The sequence below is a fragment of the Adiantum capillus-veneris genome, chromosome 7 (assembly GCF_014529385.1).
Source record: "Adiantum capillus-veneris isolate H3 chromosome 7, ASM1452938v2, whole genome shotgun sequence".
NCBI lineage: Eukaryota > Viridiplantae > Streptophyta > Polypodiopsida > Polypodiales > Pteridaceae > Adiantum > Adiantum capillus-veneris.
Window position 1 is genome coordinate 9,745,061 of NC_140937.1, and position 20,100 is coordinate 9,765,160.

Here is a 20,100-nt window from a genome sequence, read left to right on the forward strand (position 1 = left end):
CGGCACAAAAGCCCAGATGCAACAATTTCATCACCAAAACTGAGATCATGAACTGTACATCTGTCATCCACAAATTTGACTACAAGTCCAAGTCTAGCAAGTGCGGATACAGACAAGAGATTCTTCTTGATCCCAGGTACATAAAGTGCATCAACAAGTGTGAAGGAACTGCCATTAGCAGCAGTGAGCACAATCTTTCCAACTCCCTGAACTGGATAAGAGGCGTTGTTGGCACAAGTGACTGAATTCCCATGAGGGACAGACTCGAGAGAGGTAAACAATTCACGATGTGAGGTAATGTGCTTTGTAGCACCACTGTCGAAATACCACACATGTGAATCTGCAGCAACTGACAAGCATGCATCATGGACAGCAGGATTGTAAGTGCACTCTGCGCTAAAAGCCCATTCTGCATCAACATCAGCATCACAATCTCCTTTCACAGAAGACTCAACAATGGCTGCATTTGTAGTGGAACCAACCCTCTTTCTTCTTAGCCTCTTTGGCCTTCAACTTAGGACACGACTTGATCAAGTGATCATTGGCTTTACAATAATGGCAACGCATCTTCTTTTTGCCCTTATCACCAGAATTGCCAGACGAAGTGCTGCCAGCAGAAGCATTAGGAACAGAATTTTTGCCACTCGCAGCAGAACCATAAGAAGTGGCTGCATTACTGTTACCACCCTTTCTTTGAGAAGCAATAAAAGCCTGTTCAACTGCACGCTGCCTAGTCCTGTTTTTTCTAGAAAGTGACTCTTGCAACAGCAATGTGCATAATGCATCAAACTTGACAACTTCAGGATTTCCTTGGGTCATCAGTCTCCAAGTACTAGCAAAAGTCTGGTAGGAATCTGGTAAGGCATCAAGAACAGTCTGCACAAGGGAACTGTCCGAAATGACTTCACCTGCAGAAATGAGTTGCTCATTGATATCCTTGACACTAGCAAGGAAAGTGTCCATATCATCTTCCTCATGCATAATCTTCGACTCTAGCTCTTTACGCAGCAAAGCAATTTTAGCCTCATTGCGGCTTGCATAAAGACCTGCTAGAATATCCCAAGCCTGTTTTGCAGATTTTGCTGAACGGATGTGAGGAACAATGGTGCGCTTCACAGACAACGCAATCAATGCATGAGCCTGCGCATCCTTAACATCCCAACGAGCTTGTTCTCCGTAGGCAAAACAACTCTAACAGCTGCAATCCTTGCAGCAAGACCTGCAACATCCTCAACATCGCCTACATCTTCAGAACCAGGACGTACATCAATGCCCTGCACAATGTTCCAGACACCTTTTGACACAAGAACATGTTGCATCATATAAGCCCACATAGGGTAGTTGTCCCCATCCAACCTGTCCTCAGCAGCAAACATCTTGAACACATCTGTGTTGTTGTTGTCAGCCATGGTAAATGCTGCACCTGATGTGAAAACTGCCTAAAATAGGAGAAATGGAGCGGGAACAACTGTGCTATATAGCACAAACCGTAGAAGACTATAAGGCACCTGTTATGCAGAAAACGGCACTGACAAAAAATCTGCACAAAATGACGAAATAACCTGTGCAGTACTGCCCGTAGTGGAAACGGAGGCCGAAATGAGCCCAAATGAAAATTCTGAGCAGACTAAGCTCTACGAGCACTCCCAAAATATTTGTCGACCTACGAACGCTCGCCAAAGCTTACTGAAATCGGAGAAAGTGAGCAGGCGTGTGTTGGAGCAGCTGGCGACTAAGCCCGAGAGGACGTGACCTGCTCTGATACCAATTGTTGGAATTAGGGTTGCAGAGAAACACACACAGCTTGGAGAAGACGAAGGAAGCTCAAGGCACACAATAGAGAGTATGTTACTTAGTGTGCAATGGAAAGATAGTTAGCCCTAGAGTGATGGGCGTATATACAATGCACGGGGGAAAAAACCTCCTAAAGAGGGAAAAAATGCCCCGGCGGTCCTAGTGTGTTCACACACATCACTACCACATGTATATGGTAACATGCGAGGAATGGATCAGATCTAGTTTGACGCGTGGAACAAAGAAAATGGCTTTTCCAGATGGAGCAATAAAATACATGCAATGGGCAATTCACCTTCAAAAGGAGAAAACTGAGCCTAGAGATTTGCCATGGTCAATCTATGTGGTGAGCCTACAAATGGAAGGCAATCTCTACTTGATGCACCACTTCAATAATAAAGTGCCTATTGGCTTGTGTTTTAGATATGACAAAAAACGTTGGAGGCAATTTGAAGTGGAGTGAGGAGACATTTAACAATGCTTTGGATGGGATCTTGGCTATTGCTGGAGGGTCAATAGATTCTGGATTTGTCTTTCTTGCATTTGTGGATTTCACTAACTTCACAAAATTGCAATGTGCCTTTCACGCCATGGGAGATAATCTGAGCTACCATTGTTGTGGTGCATTGCATCACTTTCCATCAGCTCCTTGCAAAGGAGCAATTCAATTCCTAACAGTTATTGCCTTCTTGGGACAAGGCAATGCATTTGAAGACCTGAGAAGAAGATCAGAGGAACATCCCATGCCAATTGATTGTTCTCTTCTTCAAGTAGCAGATAACGATATGTCAGATTTGCAATATTTGGAGGCCAAAAAAAGAGCTTTGGTCAAGCACTACATTCTTCGTACATATTGTTTTGAAGACCGCAAGCTTGTTGATGTTTTTGGTGATGGCTCTTTGGTTGCACAAGAAGGAATACAACAGAAAAAAAGAAGTTATCTGCTTAATTGATAGTGTGGATGAGGCAAAAAGCGTGGAGACCATGCTGCTAGACTTTGTTAAGTCTCATGAAGATATAGAAAATGGGCTGGACTTCAACAATCCACTTCGCAATCAGGCGACATTGTGCCTGTTATAGAGGAGTGCTCTCCACAAAGAGAAGAAACAACAACAACACCATCCTCTATCAATGGAGGACTTTTTTGAAATGGAGACACGTATGTTTTGAGTTTCTTGTGCATGTTAGTGTTTCTTGTTACTGATTTGATACTCTTAATGTTAGATTTTGCTTTATATAGTATTGATTGAGTTTGTATTTTTTATCTCAAGCATTCAAGTTTGAATGTAAATAGTAAATTACTTGAGTTTTTGAATGTGGATCTATAGGACTAAAACTATAACATTTAATACTCACAAAGACTTAATTACTTTAGAGCTTGAACTCAATAAGTTTTGGACCTTTTATCAATACCCCTTGATATGATACATTAGATCGTAGCATGGTTAAATGGTGATGCTTCATAAATTGAACCTAGCTTAGACAGGTGCTGGAGCCTAAATTTAAACTAACCTTGCTAGAAGGGAGCTTATGTTTGGACTTTGAGAACTAGCATAAGTAATCAATTAGAGCATAGATTAGACATGTGGTGGTGGCCGGCCTTAGAGACCAAAATCTTAATGAGCTTGGAAAGGTATTTAAGTACTGCAATTTACTTAGTTTTAGTACTCATTAAATGCATATCTTGACAAAAGGTGGACCTTACATGGATCCTAATTTCAAGAGGTGTGGTAGACCTTCAAAACAAGCTCATATAGCTTGGACATGTGGTAGACCTTGCATGAAGACTAGTTTAGACAACAAGCTCATATAGCTTGGACATGTGGTAGACCTTGCATGAAGACTAGTTTAGACAAGTGTGGTACACCTTGTAACCAAAACCCATTTGTTATATTAGCTTGGACAAGTGGTGGACCTTGCTTTTATGTTTCAATGGAGCATATTTTGGACAGGTGGTAGACCTTGTTTCTCTCCATGCTTCAATGGAGAGAAACTTTAGCTTGGACAAGTGGTGGACCTTGTTTTTATGTTTTAAAGGAGCATATTTCGGACAAGTGGTAGACATTGTTTCTCTCCATGGTTCAATGGAACCCACCTTAGACAAGTGAAGTACCTTGAAACCAAACCCCCATAATACAACCTACTAAATAGGTGGGAAAATTGGTGGGATATGAAACCATCCATGATAGAGCATTGTATAGGTGAAAACGTAGTGGTCCTTATATCAATTACCCATGCATAGCTGGACAAGTGGTGGACCTTGATTCTCTCTATGTTTCAATGGATCCTATCTTGGACTAGAGATATATCTTACTTAGTTCCATGCTTCAATGGATTGTAGCTTGGATAAGGAGTGGAACTTCAAACAAAACTCCACAGCATAGCATATATTAACAATTCATGGGTTTTATAGAGATTTTCTTGCCTATTTTGGAGAGTTGGTACACCTTTATTCTCCATTCTTCAATGGATCTGAGGTTGGACAAGCGGAGCTGGAGAAGTGGTCAACCTTAAAATGAAACCTCCCATGCTACAACCCATCATAGATCGTATATGTAGTGGACCTTGAAACTCTTTTATGTCCCTAGCTTAGAGAAGCATTGCACTCTTGATTATCTCCATACATGAAGGCAAGGTTGGACAAGTGGTGGACCTTCAAACCAGAATCTCTATGCAATAATAGGCAAGTGGTGGAGCTTGTTTTCTCCATGTTCCAATGGAGCCTAGCTTAGACAAACAATGGAGCTTGCTTCTCTCCATGTTTCAATGGATCCTAGCTTAGAAAAGTGGTGGAGCTTTGCTTCTCTCCATGTTCCAATGGACCATAGCTTAGACAAGTGGTAGACCTTGATAAACACCCCCCGTATACAACATATTATGGGTTTTCATGTTTCAATGGCTCCTAGCTTGGACAAATGGTAGAGCTTGCTTCTCTTTATGTTTCAATGGATCCAATCTTAGCCAATGGGTGGACCTTGAAACAAGAATCCCCCCCCCCATGTACAACGTATTATGGGTTTGAAAGCACTGGGAGAAAATAATAGCTTTGATAAGTGGTGGACCTTGCTTCTCTCCATGCTTCAATGGAGCCGAGGTTGGACACATGTTGGAGAGAAGATGGTTGCCCATGAAATAAGACCATGCATGCTATAATCAATCATATGTTGTACACATGGTGGACCTTGCAATTGTTTTATATGCCTAACTTGGACAAGTGGAGGACCCTTGATTACCTCCAGATATCAACAACAAGCCAAGTTTGGACAAGTGTAGTACCACCAAACCAGAATCTATATGCTACAATAGAGTATAGGTAGGACACGCGATGAACCTTGATATCAAACCATCCATGCTACTAGAGATGATAGGTTTCACATGTGGTGGAACCTTGTATCAATGTTCTATGTGTAGTTTTTGACTAGTGATAGACCTTGAAACTAATCCCTCTAGGCTACAAGAAAAAAGAGATGGATGAGGAGGCTAGACTACTTTTGTTGCATCAATGCATCCCATGTTACCACATATACTATAGGGTTCTTGGATAAGTGTTGGATCTTGTGTCAATGCTCCATGTCTAGCTTGGACAAGTGGTGGACCTTGGTTCTCTCTATGCTTCAAATGGGCAATAGATTGAAGACACAGTTGCCTTTTTTTTCCAATGATTTTATTTTTTGGAAACCTTGGAGGCACCATGTAAGAGGCACTCTAAGTCTTCCATACAATGGACCTATTGGACTATAAAATAATGATATCTTTCTTTGATATTGTCATTATTTTATGCATAATATTTTCTTCTTTTTGCAGACACAAAGGAGTTAAGTGATATAAAAACTAGATGTATTTCACACTATGATTGGCATGAAGATCCTTTTGGGACAGCAACTTTTCCTATTCCCAAAGATGTAATTTTCCATCTTAACGGTGTGTATTTTGAAGTGCAACTTTCATGTATTGAAGGAGCTGGTTATGGGCTATTTGTGCATACTACCCTGGAAAGTGGTTTGACTATTCTAAACTATGGAGGGCATAAGTATAGATTTCAAGACTGGAAAAAGATATGCAAAATATTTCCAAGAGCTTATAAATATTCTCTTCTAGAGGATCCAAACATAGAAGAAGAGGAAGATCAATCATACATTATTGGTTGTGTAGAAGAAGGAAACGTGTTATATAAATAGTTCCTATAAAGTTCTCACAGTACAAATGTCTGTCCCAATGTACGCTATACATTTAATCCAAATTTTCCACCTTGGCATAAATGCACCTCTTCACACATCAAGTCAGAAGAATATGGCCATGTATGCATTGAGACTATTTGTCAAGTTGAAGCAGGAGAAGAGTTGTTTGCTGACTATAACTTTACTTGACATTGTAAAGTATTGTACATAGATGGAAATCTCAAGTACATGCATCATTTTCATTTTTCATGGATGAAATCTCAAGTGAATATAACATTTGATTATTGTTTAGTTTATGCTCAACGAGAATCTAGAGTGCTCTTATGCTTTGTGTGTTGTCTAACATATTTGACTACCTTGGCCATAGAATCTTGATTCTACTCTAGATTTGTGATAAATCTTACCAAAATTTAATCAATGTCTAGGTTGGACAAGTGGTGGGGCTTCAAACATTACTATCTTAAACAAGTGGAGTTATCTTACTTGAATAAGTGGTGGCCTTTGAATCCAATCTAAGCCAAATCTCTAATTATTTTCTTGTAGTCTAGGTTGGACATTTGGTGGACCTTGTATCCATGTTTCCTCAACAAGGGTGGCTTTGAGTTTTCACTTTAAGTACTCATCTTTAATAAAGTGTAGGATGGAAAATGTTGAGTTAGTAGATTGTATTTTAGACAAGTGGTGTTTGGTGTACGAATGCTGAAAATGGTTGCAAGGATTCTAACAACGACTTTACCTTAAATAAATTTCTTACTAGGAGTTCTACATATAAATATGGTGAATAAAATTCTAGTGGTTTTGAGATACCATTTGTGTGTGTGTTTTCTTAGATTCACAAACTGGGATGGATAATGCTTCTATGGTTCAGTCAACAACTATAGAATCCATAGATTCTATGGTTTCTAAAGTGCCCAAGATGGATGATATTTCTATACTAGAGTCTAGTGTTGTGCAACTTGAGCAAGCTTCCAATAATGAGAACCAAGAAATCGATGCTTCAAAAATGCAACATACATCAAAAGAGACTGAAAAGTCCACTCACGAGCTATTGCCAATTGGTACTACGTCATGTAGCGTAGATGTTGAAAAATCCATGCTTACAATTATATTGGATTTAAATGGTCTATTGTTGAAATGTTCCCCTCAACCATCCTCACACCACAACTCAGTGCAAATGGATTCAAAAAGATATATTATACTCAGGCCAGGTTGCATCCAATTCTTGAAGACTATTTTACAAAGGTTTAATGTTGCAATTTAGTCGACAGCTACTAGGAATAATGTGTATCAAATCCTTGCAGCACTAAACAACTTAGCTGAGGATACATTGCCTTTCTTTGCAATTTGGTCGCAAGATGTTTGCTACACCGCTCAAACTCAAAAATTGTTTAGACCCGACAATCCAAACGTTGAGGCAATGTTCAAGCCTCTAGCCAAAATTGCCATGGGGTTTGAATGTGATCCACAAAGAACAGTGCTTATTGATGACTCTCCTTACAAGGGATATATTTCACCAGCAAACAATTGCATTTTTCCACCACAATTTGATGCTGAGAAGATGGTTGACAATATGCTCGTGAAGGAGCTACTGCCATACTTGATTCAGCTTGATGAGAGAAGGGATGTGCGTGATTTAATTGCTTCTAATCGTTATGGACAACCTATAGTGACAAATGATAGTGAATACAAACAAATCATGGAGTATTGGAAGCAGAAAAATGATGTTTGGTCAGCTAAGGTGTTCTTTACAAGAAGAATACCACCTGCAAAAGGTGACAGAGATGAAACTATCATTGAAGATGCAAGTGACACAAGCCACCGCAATGAAATGAGAAGAGCCCAAATACAAGAGATCTTGGCAAAGGAGCGTACACCCATTGAAAGCATGAAGGCGTCACAATTGACCACTTTAGCTAGGCAATTGGGTTGTAACACAAAAGGAGTTTTGAAGGCAACCACAGCAAAGGCTTATATAAATAAGGTGAAAGCTGAGAACAATCTTCTAAGGCTGGATAGAAAGCAACCCTAAGGTACTAGTGACATGTCATATATTCTTGATACACATGCTTGAACACTCATGTGCATGGTATCTAACAAATCTTTCTTTTTATTCCTTCTTGCAGGATCTTACAAAGGATACTACTAGATGGAGCTCAATCAATAGAGATTTTGATATTTTTGCTCAAAATAATGAAGCAGTCACCTACATTTTTTGTTTATCAATTTCTTGAGAGACTTTATTTTAGTTTGTAATCATCAAATGAAATGAAAAGTATCCTTCTTATTAAGATTGTTGATCTTTTTCTTGTTCAAACCTTTCAATTGTGATTTATAGTTTTGTTAGCATGAGATTGTGCTTTTTTAGTTTGAAAAAAACTGTCAAAGATCCAAGTCTTTTTGGCTTTACTTAAGTTATTAATTGTGAAAGATCCAAGTCTTTTTGCTTTACTTAAGTTATTGATTGCCTATGTAATAGTCCTTAAAACAATATCGGATGGCTTTCTTGCTCCCATGTCTCACATTGGTCTTTAGGTAAGACAAGTGGTGACCTTGAAAGTATGGTCTCATATCTCGATCAAGTGAAGAGACATCAAGCTTAAATATCACTACTATGTATCTAGTGTTAAACTCCATCGAGACAAAGACTAGATAGCCAAATTGCAGTCAAGTTTAAGTGAAAAATCCATTTGAGCTAAGGTAAAACTTATAGTGCCTCATTTTTCTAGGATTCTACCCCATCAAGGAAGTTAGAATCTAGCACAAACCAATTAAGACTCTTTTGGAGCCTAGATAGGACAATTCGTGGAACTTATGAAACTTATTATTGAGTTAGAGTCTAGTTTAGATAAGCAAAAGATCTTCAAACCAGCACTTGACTTTCTTACTATTCAATATTCAAAGTCCCTTGAGGCTAATAAATTACATACCCACTTGTAACCTAACTAATGAGTAATTATATAGATCTAAGCAAGTATATATAATGAGTCTTCAAACTAATAATCCAAGGGAAGAGAGTAGCAAGGTCCACTACTTGTCCAAGCTCAGCTCTAGACAACATAGAAAGATGCTAGTTCTACTAATTCTCTAATTATAGGCATGGAGAAATGATAGAAGGTTGACCACTTGTCCAACCTATCATCTCTAGTAAGATGGGAGGTTTGGCCTTAAGATTCACCATGTAACCAACCTATACATCATTGTATTATGAAGAGTAAAAAACCAAAGCTCTACCACTTGTCCAAGCTAGTTCTAAAATCCACATGGAGATAAGCAAGCTCCACCATTTGTCGAATCTCTCTTCCATTAAAACATGAAAAAACTCAGCTATGTTGTACAGGGGGACTTTTTTCCAAGGTCCACCACTTGTCCAAGCTAGGATCCCTAGTAGCACGAGTGGTTTGGTCTCAAGATACACCACTTGTACACTCTATGTCATTATATTAAGAAGAACTATGTATTAAGGTCCACCACTTGTCCAACCTATAAGGTTATATCTTAAATGGTATCCTTTCTCACCACTTGAAATGCCCATGATATGTTTTACACGGAGGTTTCATTCCAAGGTCCACTACTTGTCCAAGCTAACTCTATTCAAACATAGAGAGAAGCAAAGGTCCACCACTTGTCCAAGCTAACTCTATTCAAACATAGAGATAAGCAAAGGTTCACCACTTGTCAAAGCTAGGCTCCGTTGAAGTATGGAGAGAAGTAACCTCCATCATTTTTCCAAGATAGGTGCCATTCAAACATGGAAAGAATCAAGATCTACCATGTCTTCGAGATTCTAGGCTCCATTGAAACACCCTAAAACCATGATATTTTGTACATGGGGTGTTTACATTCAAGGTCTACCACTTCTCTAACGTATTATACCTAGTAGCATGAGTGATTTGGTCTTAAGATTCACCACTTATCCACTCTATGTCATTATATTAAGAATAACTGGGTGTTAAGGTCCACCACTTGTCCAACCTATAAGGGTATATCTTAAATGGTATCCTTCACCACTTGTCAAGGTCCATCACCACTTTTCCAACCTATAAGGTTATATCTTGAATGATATTTTTCCTCATCACTTGTAATGTCCATGCTATGTTTTACAAAGGGGTTTTGTTCCAAGACCCACCACTTGTCCAAGCTAACTCCATTAAAACATAGAGAGAAGCAAAGGTCCACCACTTGTCCAAGATAGGCTCCATTGAAACATGGAGAGAAGGATGATCCACCATTTCTCCAAGATAGGTTCCATTGAAACATTGAGAGAAGCAATCTCCACCATGTCTCCAAGCTAGGCTCCATTGAAATACCCTAAACCCATAATTTTGTACATGAGGGGTTTACATTCAAGGTCCACCACTTGTCTAACCTATTATCCCTAGTAGCAAGAGTGGTTTGGTCTCAAGATTCACCACTTGTACACTCTATGTCATTATATTAAGAAGAAATATGTGTTAAGGTCCACCACTTGTCCAGCCTATAAGGTTATATTTTAAATAGTATCCTTTCTCACCACTTGAAATGCCCATGATATGTTTTACATGGGGGTTTCATTCCAAGGTCCACCACTTGTCCAAGCTAACTCTATTAAAACATATAGAGAAAGAAAGGTCCACCACTTGTCCAAGCTAGGCTCATTGAAACATGGAGAGAAGGAACCTCCACTGTTTCTCCTAGATAGGCTCCATTGAAACATGGAGAGAAATAAGTTCCACCATGTCTCCAAGTTGCTAGGCTCCATTGAAATACCCAATACCCATAATTTTTTGTACATGGGGGGTTTACATTCAAGGTTCACCACTTGTCCAACCTATTATCCCTAGTAGGTTTGGTCTCATGATTCACCACTTGTCCACTCTATGTCATTATATTAAGAGGAATTAGGTGTTAAGGTCCACCACTTGTCCAACCTATAATGTTATAGCTTGAATGGTATTTTTTCTCACCACTTGTAATGCCCATGACATGATTTACATGGGGGTTTTGTTCCAAGGTACACCACTTGTCCAAGATAAATCTATTGAAACATAGAGAGAAACAAAGGTCCACCACTTTTCCAAGCTAGGCTGCATTGAAACATGGACCTTAATACCAAATTATTTCTAGTAGCATGAGTGATATTTTGTACATGGGGCGTTTACATTCAAGGTCCACCACTTGTCCAACCTATTTCCCTAGTAGGTTTGGTCCCAATTTCACCACTTATCCACTCTATGTCATTATATTAAGAATAATTGGGTGTTAAGGTCCACCACTTGTCCAACCTATAAGGTTATATATTGAATGGTATTTTTTCTCACCACTTGTAATGCACATGATATGTTTTACATGGGGTTTTTGTTCCAAGGTCCACCACTTTTCCAAGATAACTCTATTCAAACATAGAGAGAAACAAAGGTCCACCACTTGTCCAAGCTAGGCTCCATTGAAACATGGAGAGAATGATGCTGCACCATTTATCCAAGATAGGTTGCATTGAAACATGGAGAGAAGCAAGCTTTACCATGTTTCCAAGCTAGGCTCCATTGAAACACTCTAGGGGGTTTTATTGAAAGCCCACCACTTGTTTAACCTATTATCCCTAGTAGCATGAGTGGTTTGGTTTCAAGATTCACCACTTGTACACTCTATGTCATTATATTGTGTTAAGGTCCACCACTTGTCCAACCTATAAGGTTATATCTTAAATGGTATCCTTTCTCGCCACTTGAAATGCCCATGATATGTTTTACATGGGAGTTTCATTCCAAGATCCACCACTTGTCCAAGCTAACCATATTCAAACATAGAGAGAAACAAAGGTCCACGACTTGTCCAAGCTAGGCTCCATTGAAACATGGAGAGAAGGAACCTCCACCATTTCTCCTAGATAGGCTCCATTAAAACATGGAGAGAAGTAAGTTCCACCATGTCTCCAAGATGCTAAGCTCCATTGAAATACGCAAAACCCATGATATTTTATACATGGGTGATTTACATTCAAGGTCAACCATTTCTCCAACCTATTATCCCTAGTAGGTTTGGTCTCACAATTCACCACTTTTCCACTATATGTCATTATAATAAGAGGAATTGGGTGCTAAGGTCCACCACTTGTCCAGCCTATAAGGTTATACCTTGAATGGTATTTTTTCTCACCACTTGTAATGCCCATGACATGCTTTACATGGGGGTTTTGTTCCAAGGTTCACCACTTGTCCAAGAAAATTCTATTGAAACATAGAGAGAAACAAAGGTCCACCACTTTTCCAAGCTAGGCTCCATTGAAACATGGACCTTAATACCAAATTATTCCTAGTAGCATGAGTAATATTTTGTACATGGGGGGTTTGCATTCAAGGTCCACCACTTGTCCAACGTACTTTTCCTAGTAGGTTTGGTCGCAAGATTCACCACTTGTCCACTCTATGTCATTATATTAATAATAATTGGGTGTTAAGGTCCACCACTTTTCCAACCTATAAGGTTATATATTGAATGGTATTTTTTCTCACCACTTGTAATGTCCATGATATGTTTTACATGGGGATTTTGTTCCAAGGTCCACCACTTGTCCAAGCTAAATCTGTTCAAACATAGAGAGAAACAAACGTGCATCACTTGTCCAAGCTAGGCTCCATTGAAACATGGAGAGAATGATGCTCCACCATTTATCCAAGATAGACTCCATTGAAACATGGAGAGAAGTAAGCTCCACCATGTTTCCAAGATGCTAGAGTCCATTGAAATACCCAAAACCCCTGATACTTTGTACATGGGGGGTTTACATTCAAGGTCCACCACTTGTCCAACCTATTATCCCTAGTAGCATGAGTGGCTTGGTCTCAGGATTCACCACTTGTCCACTCTATATCATTATATTAAGAAAAATTGGGTTTCCATATCTAAATGGATCTTTGCTTGGATAAGTGGTAGACCTTGAGACCTAAATACCCATTCTACACTAGAGCATTGGTTAAGCCTTATACACTTCAAGCATACCTTTAACAACAAGTAGTAGTTATTAGTTGACTTAAGTTTAGTTGAACTCCATGGTATTGAGACTAAGAGAGAGTGTAGCATAAAAAAGAGTCAGGATTTTAATTTGACTTTCTTTCTATTAATGAGTAGATCATAGATGGATTTTGGTATCTAATAAAACCTTAGGGTAGACAATGTAAAACTCATGTCTATTGTTGTGTTTGCATTAAGTGTTCTTGTTCTTTAATTTCAGAACCATTACAAAAAATGGATTGGCTATATGCTGGCATAAATTGAAGAAAACTATTGAATTACCCATCCAACCTCCTCCAAGACCTTGTCCAAGGAATGAATCACCTCCTTATCACCTACCACTTGCTTTCAAGGACATCAAAAGAGTACTTATCTTGGATCTAGAGGGGTTACTTCTCAAGACAGTTGAAATGAAACATGGAGATTCTATGCCATCTTGGGCTCAACACATGCGACTTGTGGAGGACAAAGATGAAGTTTATCATGTGGTGCGACCAGACGCACAAAGTTTTTTGGATTTTTGTGCTGAATACTTTGAGCTATGGATATGGAGTTACTATAACTTAACAAGGGTGCAACGCATCACACAAAAATGTTTTCCTGAGCAGTAGTACATTTCGAGACATTTTCAGCAATAGCCAGAAATTGTTTGAAGCACATAAAGACTTTGGAATTTGCTTTAAGCGGAAATACCCATGCATGCCTGGAGTAATCATCAATGAAAGTCATGAAGTACAGGTAATTGCCCAAGGACGGAGTTTGCATGGGCCCACAAACATCACTATGCACAAGCTGCAACCTGTGCATGTGGCCCGAACTGAACCATCCTTTGGAAACTTAGAATGCTGCATCTTACCCAAAATACAGCCTTCACAAACATGTTGGACAGGTGCTTCAAGAGGCGGCAAAGAAGCAACCATATCAGATTTCTGCAAACGCAACAAACTGGCAAAATTCAGATGACCAAAACGTGCATGCCAAAGTTTTGCATCTGAAATAGCCCTTGAATCTGCAACAACATTTGCAAAATTTTGTCCACACTCGTCATACAAAGTGAGCTTATACAGCCCATGGCACAGAAGCCCAGATGCAACAATTTCATCACCAAAACTGAGATCATGAATTGTACATCTGTCATCCACAAATTTGACTACAAGTACAAGTCTAGCAAGTGCGGATACAGATAAGAGATTCTTATTGATCCCAGGTACATAAAGTGCATCAACAAGTGTGAAGGAACTGCCATTAGCAGCAGTGAGCACAATCTTTCCAACTCCTTGAACTGGATAAGAGGCGTTGTTGGCACAAGTGACTGAATTCCCATGAGGGACAGACTCGAGAGAGGTAAACAATTCATGATGTGAGGTAATGTGGTTTGTAGTAGCACTGTCGAAATACCACACATGTGAATCTGCAGCAACTGACAAGCATGCATCATGGACAGCAGGATTGTAAGTGCACTTTGCGCTAAAAGCCCATTCTGCATCAACATCAGCAACACAGTCTCCTTTCACAGAAGACTCAACAATGGCTGCATTTGTAGTGGAACCAGCATTTGTAGTGGAACCACCCTCTTTCTTCTTAGCCTCTTTGGCCTTCAACTTAGGATACAACTTGATCAAGTGATCATTGGCTTTACAATAATGGCAATGCATCTTCTTTTTGCCTTATCACCAGAATTTCCAGACGAAGTACTTCCAACAGAAGCATTAGGAACATAATTTTTGCCACTCGCAGCAGAACCATAAGAAGTGGCTGCATTACTGTTACCACCCTTTCTTTGAGAAGCAATAAAGGCCTATTCAACTGCACGCTGCCTAGTCTTGTTTTTTCTAGAAAGTGACTCTTGCAACAGCAATGTGCATAATGTATCAAACTTGACAACTTCAGGATTTCCTTGGGTCATCAGTCTCCAAGTACTAACAAATGTCTGGTAGGAATCTAGTAAGGCATCAAGAACCGTCTGCACAAGGGAACTGTCTGAAATGACTTCACCTGCAGAAATAAGCTGCTCATTGATATCCTTGACACTAGCAAGGAAAGTGTCCATATCATCTTCCTCATGCATAATCTTCGACTCCAGCTCTTTACGCAGCAAAGCAATTTTAGCCTCATTGCGGCTTGCATAAAGACCTGCTAGAATATCCCAAGCCTGTTTTGCAGATTTTGCAGAACGGATGTGAGGAACAATGGTGCGCTTCACAGACAATGCAATCAATGCATGAGCCTGCGCATCCTTAACATCCCAACGAGCTTGTTCTGCCGTAGGCAAAACAACTCTATTAGATGCAATCCTTGCAGCAAGACCTGCAACATCCTCAACATCGCCTACATCCTCAGAACCAGGACGTACATCAATGCGCTGCACAATGTTCCAGACACCCTTTGACACAAGAACATGTTGCATCATATAAGCCCACATAGGGTAGTTGTCCCCATCCAACCTGTCCTCAGCAGCAAACATCTTGAACACATCTGTGTTGTTATTGTCAGCCATGGTAAATGCTGCACCTGATGTGAAAACTGCCCGAAAATAGGAGAAACGTAGCGGGAAAAACCTGTGCTATATAGCACAAACCGTAGAAGACTGTAAGGCACCTGTTATGCAGAAAATGGCACTGACAAAAATTCTGCACAAAATGACAAAATAGCCTGTGCAGTACTGCCTGTAGTGGAAACGGAGGCCGAAATGAGCCCAAATCAAAATTCTGAGCAGACTGAGGTTTTTGAGCTCTCATTTTTTATTGGATTGGGGCCTATGTTGGGTCATATAGTAAAAGAAATTCATTTTTTGTCAATTCATATCGAGGTTGCATTTATTTGGAACTATGAAAGAATTGATGTTTGATGTCAAAATAAAACTTGTAAGTGTGGATCAGAGAATTCATGGACTTTAAATATGTGAGAGGGATCTTTTTCTTGGGCACAAATGTTTGCTTCAAGAATTTTGTCATTACATACTTTATGTGAAAGAGTTTTAGAACCTAAAAGACTTTGAAAACAAAACTATGGAATCTAAGTGCATGTATTCTTGAATGGCTTGAAAGTTGATGTATACATGCATGTCGCCTTGATGAAGATTTAGATCTGACAAGATGGAAAGATATAATTCTTGGACGTTACCTTTGTCAATTTGGTAATAACATATTTAACTTTCTTTTAATATGGGTGGAAAATATATTATTATGTGCATTTGGAACCTAATTGCTTGACCTTCAAACCAAGATTCCTATGTTATTTTTTCATATACTTTTTTGTACTGAATTAAGATTGTGGATGCAAGGTCCACCACTTGTTCAAGCTAGATCTAAGAAAGTATATATACTGAGTCTTCAAACTAGTAAACCAAGGGAAAAGAGAAGCAGGGTCCATCACTTGTCCAAGCTCATCTCTAGACAACATAGAGAGATGTTATGTCTACAAATTGTCCAATATAGTCATGGAGAAATGATAGAAGGTTGATCCACTTGTCCAACCTATCATCTCTAGTAAAATGGGAGGTTTGGCCTTAAGATTCACTATGTAACCAACATATACTTCATTGTATTATGAAGAGTAGAAAAGAAAAGCTCCACCACTTGTCTAAGGTAGTTCCAAAATCAACATGGAGAGAAGCAAGCTTCACCATTTGTCCAAGATAGGTTCCATTAAAACATGGAAAACCTCATATATGTTGTACATGGAAGCTTTTTTCCAAGGTCCACCACTTGTCCAAGCTAGGATCCATTAAAACATGGATAGAAACAAGGCTCCACAACTCGTCCAACCTTTATAGCTGCGAAGTGTACCGGTTGTCTAAACTAGGCATGGGAAAATAATAGAAGGTCCACCACTTATCCAATATATTATCTCTAATAGCATGGGAGGTTTGGTCTCAAGATTTAGGAATTGGCTGACCTGTATTTCATTGTATTATGATGAATTTGGTTTTAAAGTCAACTACTTATCCAAGCTATAAGTTTATATCTTGAATGGTATTCCTTCCCATCACTTAGAAAACCAATGATATGTTGTACATGGGGGGGTTTGTTACAAAGTCCACCACTTGTCCAAGATAGTTTCATTGAAACATGGATGAAGACAAGCTCCACCATTTGTTAAAGCTAGACTCCATTGAAATCTAGAAAATCCATTCTATGTTGTACATGGGGTTTTTGTTTTAAGGTCCAACACTTGTCCAAGCTAAGATCCATTGAAACATGGAGTAGAGAAACACTCCACCACTTGTCCAAGCTAGGCAACATTGATAGTAGTTGGTTTATTTTGAAGATCCACCACGTGTCTAAGCTAACTCTATTGAAACATAGAGAGAAGCAAAGGTCCACCAACTGTTCAAGCTAGGCTCCATTGAAACATGGACAGAAGCAAGCTCCACCATTTCTCCAAGATAGACTCCATTGAAACATGGAGAGAATCAAAGGTCCACCATTTCTCCAAGCCAAGATCTAGTTGTCCAACCTATAAGGTTATATCTTAAATGGTAATCTTTCTAATCACTTGGAATACCCATGATATGTTTTACATGGGGGTTTTGTTCCAAGATCACCACTTGTCCAAGCTAACTCTATTGAAACATAGAGAGAAGCAAAGGTCCACCACTTGTCCAAGCTAGTCTCCATTGAAACAAGGAGAGAAGCAAGCTCCATCATTTCTCCAAGATAGGCTAGCATGGATAAGTGCACCTTGAAACCAACCTTCCTATGAGGCAATAGAGCATATGCTACATATTTTATGTATGCCCCATGCCTCAAATTAAGAAGTTATAGATTAGAAGTGGACCTTGCTTAAATGTCACATGCAATAAATTAAGGAAAAATAGCCAAGTGGATTGTATTCCTCAATGGATCCTTGCTTTCACAAGTTGTGAACCTTGAGTCACTTTTACATTAACTTGGACAAGTGGTGGACCTAGAAACCAAGCTCTCCATGTTGAGATAAGTTGTAGGTAGCACAGTAGAACATAGACAACGATAATGGATGCAATATACTCCTCTCCTAATAATCCAATTTATTGAAACCATGATATTTTAGTTGTTTTCATTGTGTATTGTATGTGCATAAAGTGGAATGAGACCTTAAGAAAACTCAAATTTTTGACAAAATCTCTATATTTTATACATGATATATTGAAAGTTGTCCAACCTGGGAATTGGAATTTTCCCACTTTACCTAATATGGTCTTGAGTAATGGTGGAGGAAGGGAAGCTCAAGATTGAGAAGTTCAATGACAAAAACTACCAACATTGAAAGATGTAGATTGAAAACTATCTCTACCAGAAGGATCTTTATTTGCCACTAGGCGGTCTTACAAAGAAGCCCGTAACAATGGCAGATAAAGCATGGATTGTTCTTGACCAAAAGGCATCAGGAACAATCTGGCTAAGCTTGGTATCAATGGTGTCCTTCAATGTTTTGAAGATGAAGACCACGGAGGATTTGATGAAGTCACTTGACGGCCTCCACAAGAAACCATCGACATCTAATAAGGTATTTCTCATGGAGCGCTTGTTCAATCTAAAGATGGTAGAGAATGGTTCAGTTGAAGAACACCTAAACGACTTTAACACCAACAACTTAGATCATTGAAAATCAATTTCTATGACAAAGTGCGAGATCTCCTTATGCTTTTGTCTCTACCGGATAATTGGGACAGTATTGTAATGGTTGTAAGTAACTCTATCTCCTGGCACAAATACTCTTAATTTTGATGACATTGTGGGTGTTCTCCTAAGCGATCAAATGCAAATTAGAAGCACAGGTGAATCATCAAGTGTTGCACTATCAATGGAAACAAGAGGAAGGCCTAAGCAGAGGTTCAAAAACCAAAAGGGTCATGATCGCTCAAGGCAGAGCAAGTCACGCACAAAGTGAGTTCTTGAATGTTGGAATAGCGGCAAGGAGGGACACGTTAAGAAGTATTTTTGGTCCAAGAAGAAGAAGGAGTTAGAGTCTCAAGACAACAAGCCAACATCGGAGGCCAATGTGGTAGATAAACTAGAACAAGACGCTCTAATTCTCTCATTAGATAATGTGTCTAATTCCTGGATAGTAGATTCTGGGGCTTCATTCCATGCGACACCACACAAGAAACAATTCCAAGATTAGACCAAAGGTAATTTTGGGTATGTAAACTTGGGAGATGATGAAGCTTGTGAAATTGTTTAGTAAAGGTACAATTTGTGTCAAAATGGAAGCTTAAAGATGTTAGGCATGTTCCTTCTCTTGCAAGAATTTAATCTCTACAAGAAAACTAGAGGATGAAGGTCACAACATTGCATTCGGAAACAAACAGTGGAAGATCTCAAACGGATCTTTGGTGGTTGCCAAAGGAGAAAAGGTTGGTACACTTTACTTTTGTACTGTCAGCACACAATCTTCAACTTGTACCATAGCTACAGAAGTCGACAGTGTGGTGTGGCACTACCGGCTTGGGCATATGAGTGCCAAAGGAATGCAAATCCTTCAATCAAAGAAGCTTCTACCAGCTTTGGAAGAAGTGGACTTAGAGTTCTGTGAAGATTGTGTTTACGGTAAACAAAAGAGGGTAAAATTTCAAAAATCAAGAAATGAAAGAAAATATTAAAAACTTGAGTTGGTTCATTCTGATCTTTGGGGTCCCACAAGTACACCATCACTTGGTGGTTCATTATACTATGTAACATTCATAGACAACATGACTAGAAAAACATGGGTTTATGTAATGAAGAATAAACCCGATGTGTTTTCCATATTTCAAAAGTGGAAATCCTTTATGGAGAATGAAGTAATACCAAAATTAAATGCCTCACAATATTGAAGCCAAGCTTTTGAAAGCTTTTATGCTAGCAATGGAATTTGGAGGCAAAAGACAACCCCAAGGACACATCAACAAAATGGGATTTCAGAAAGGATGAACAGGAAAATCATGGAGCGAGCACAAGGTATGTGGCTACATGCAGCCTTACCGCTTGAGCTTTGGCCGGAATCTGAAAGTATGTATGTGTACTTAATCAATCGGTCATCATCAACGGCATTGGATGGGGGAGTGGTAAACCGGTGAATTATGCATTTCTCAAAGGGTTTGGTTGTGAGGCTTTCATGCACATAGATAGAAGCCTAAGGTCAAAGCTAGATGCAAAGTCTAAAAAGTATTTCTTTA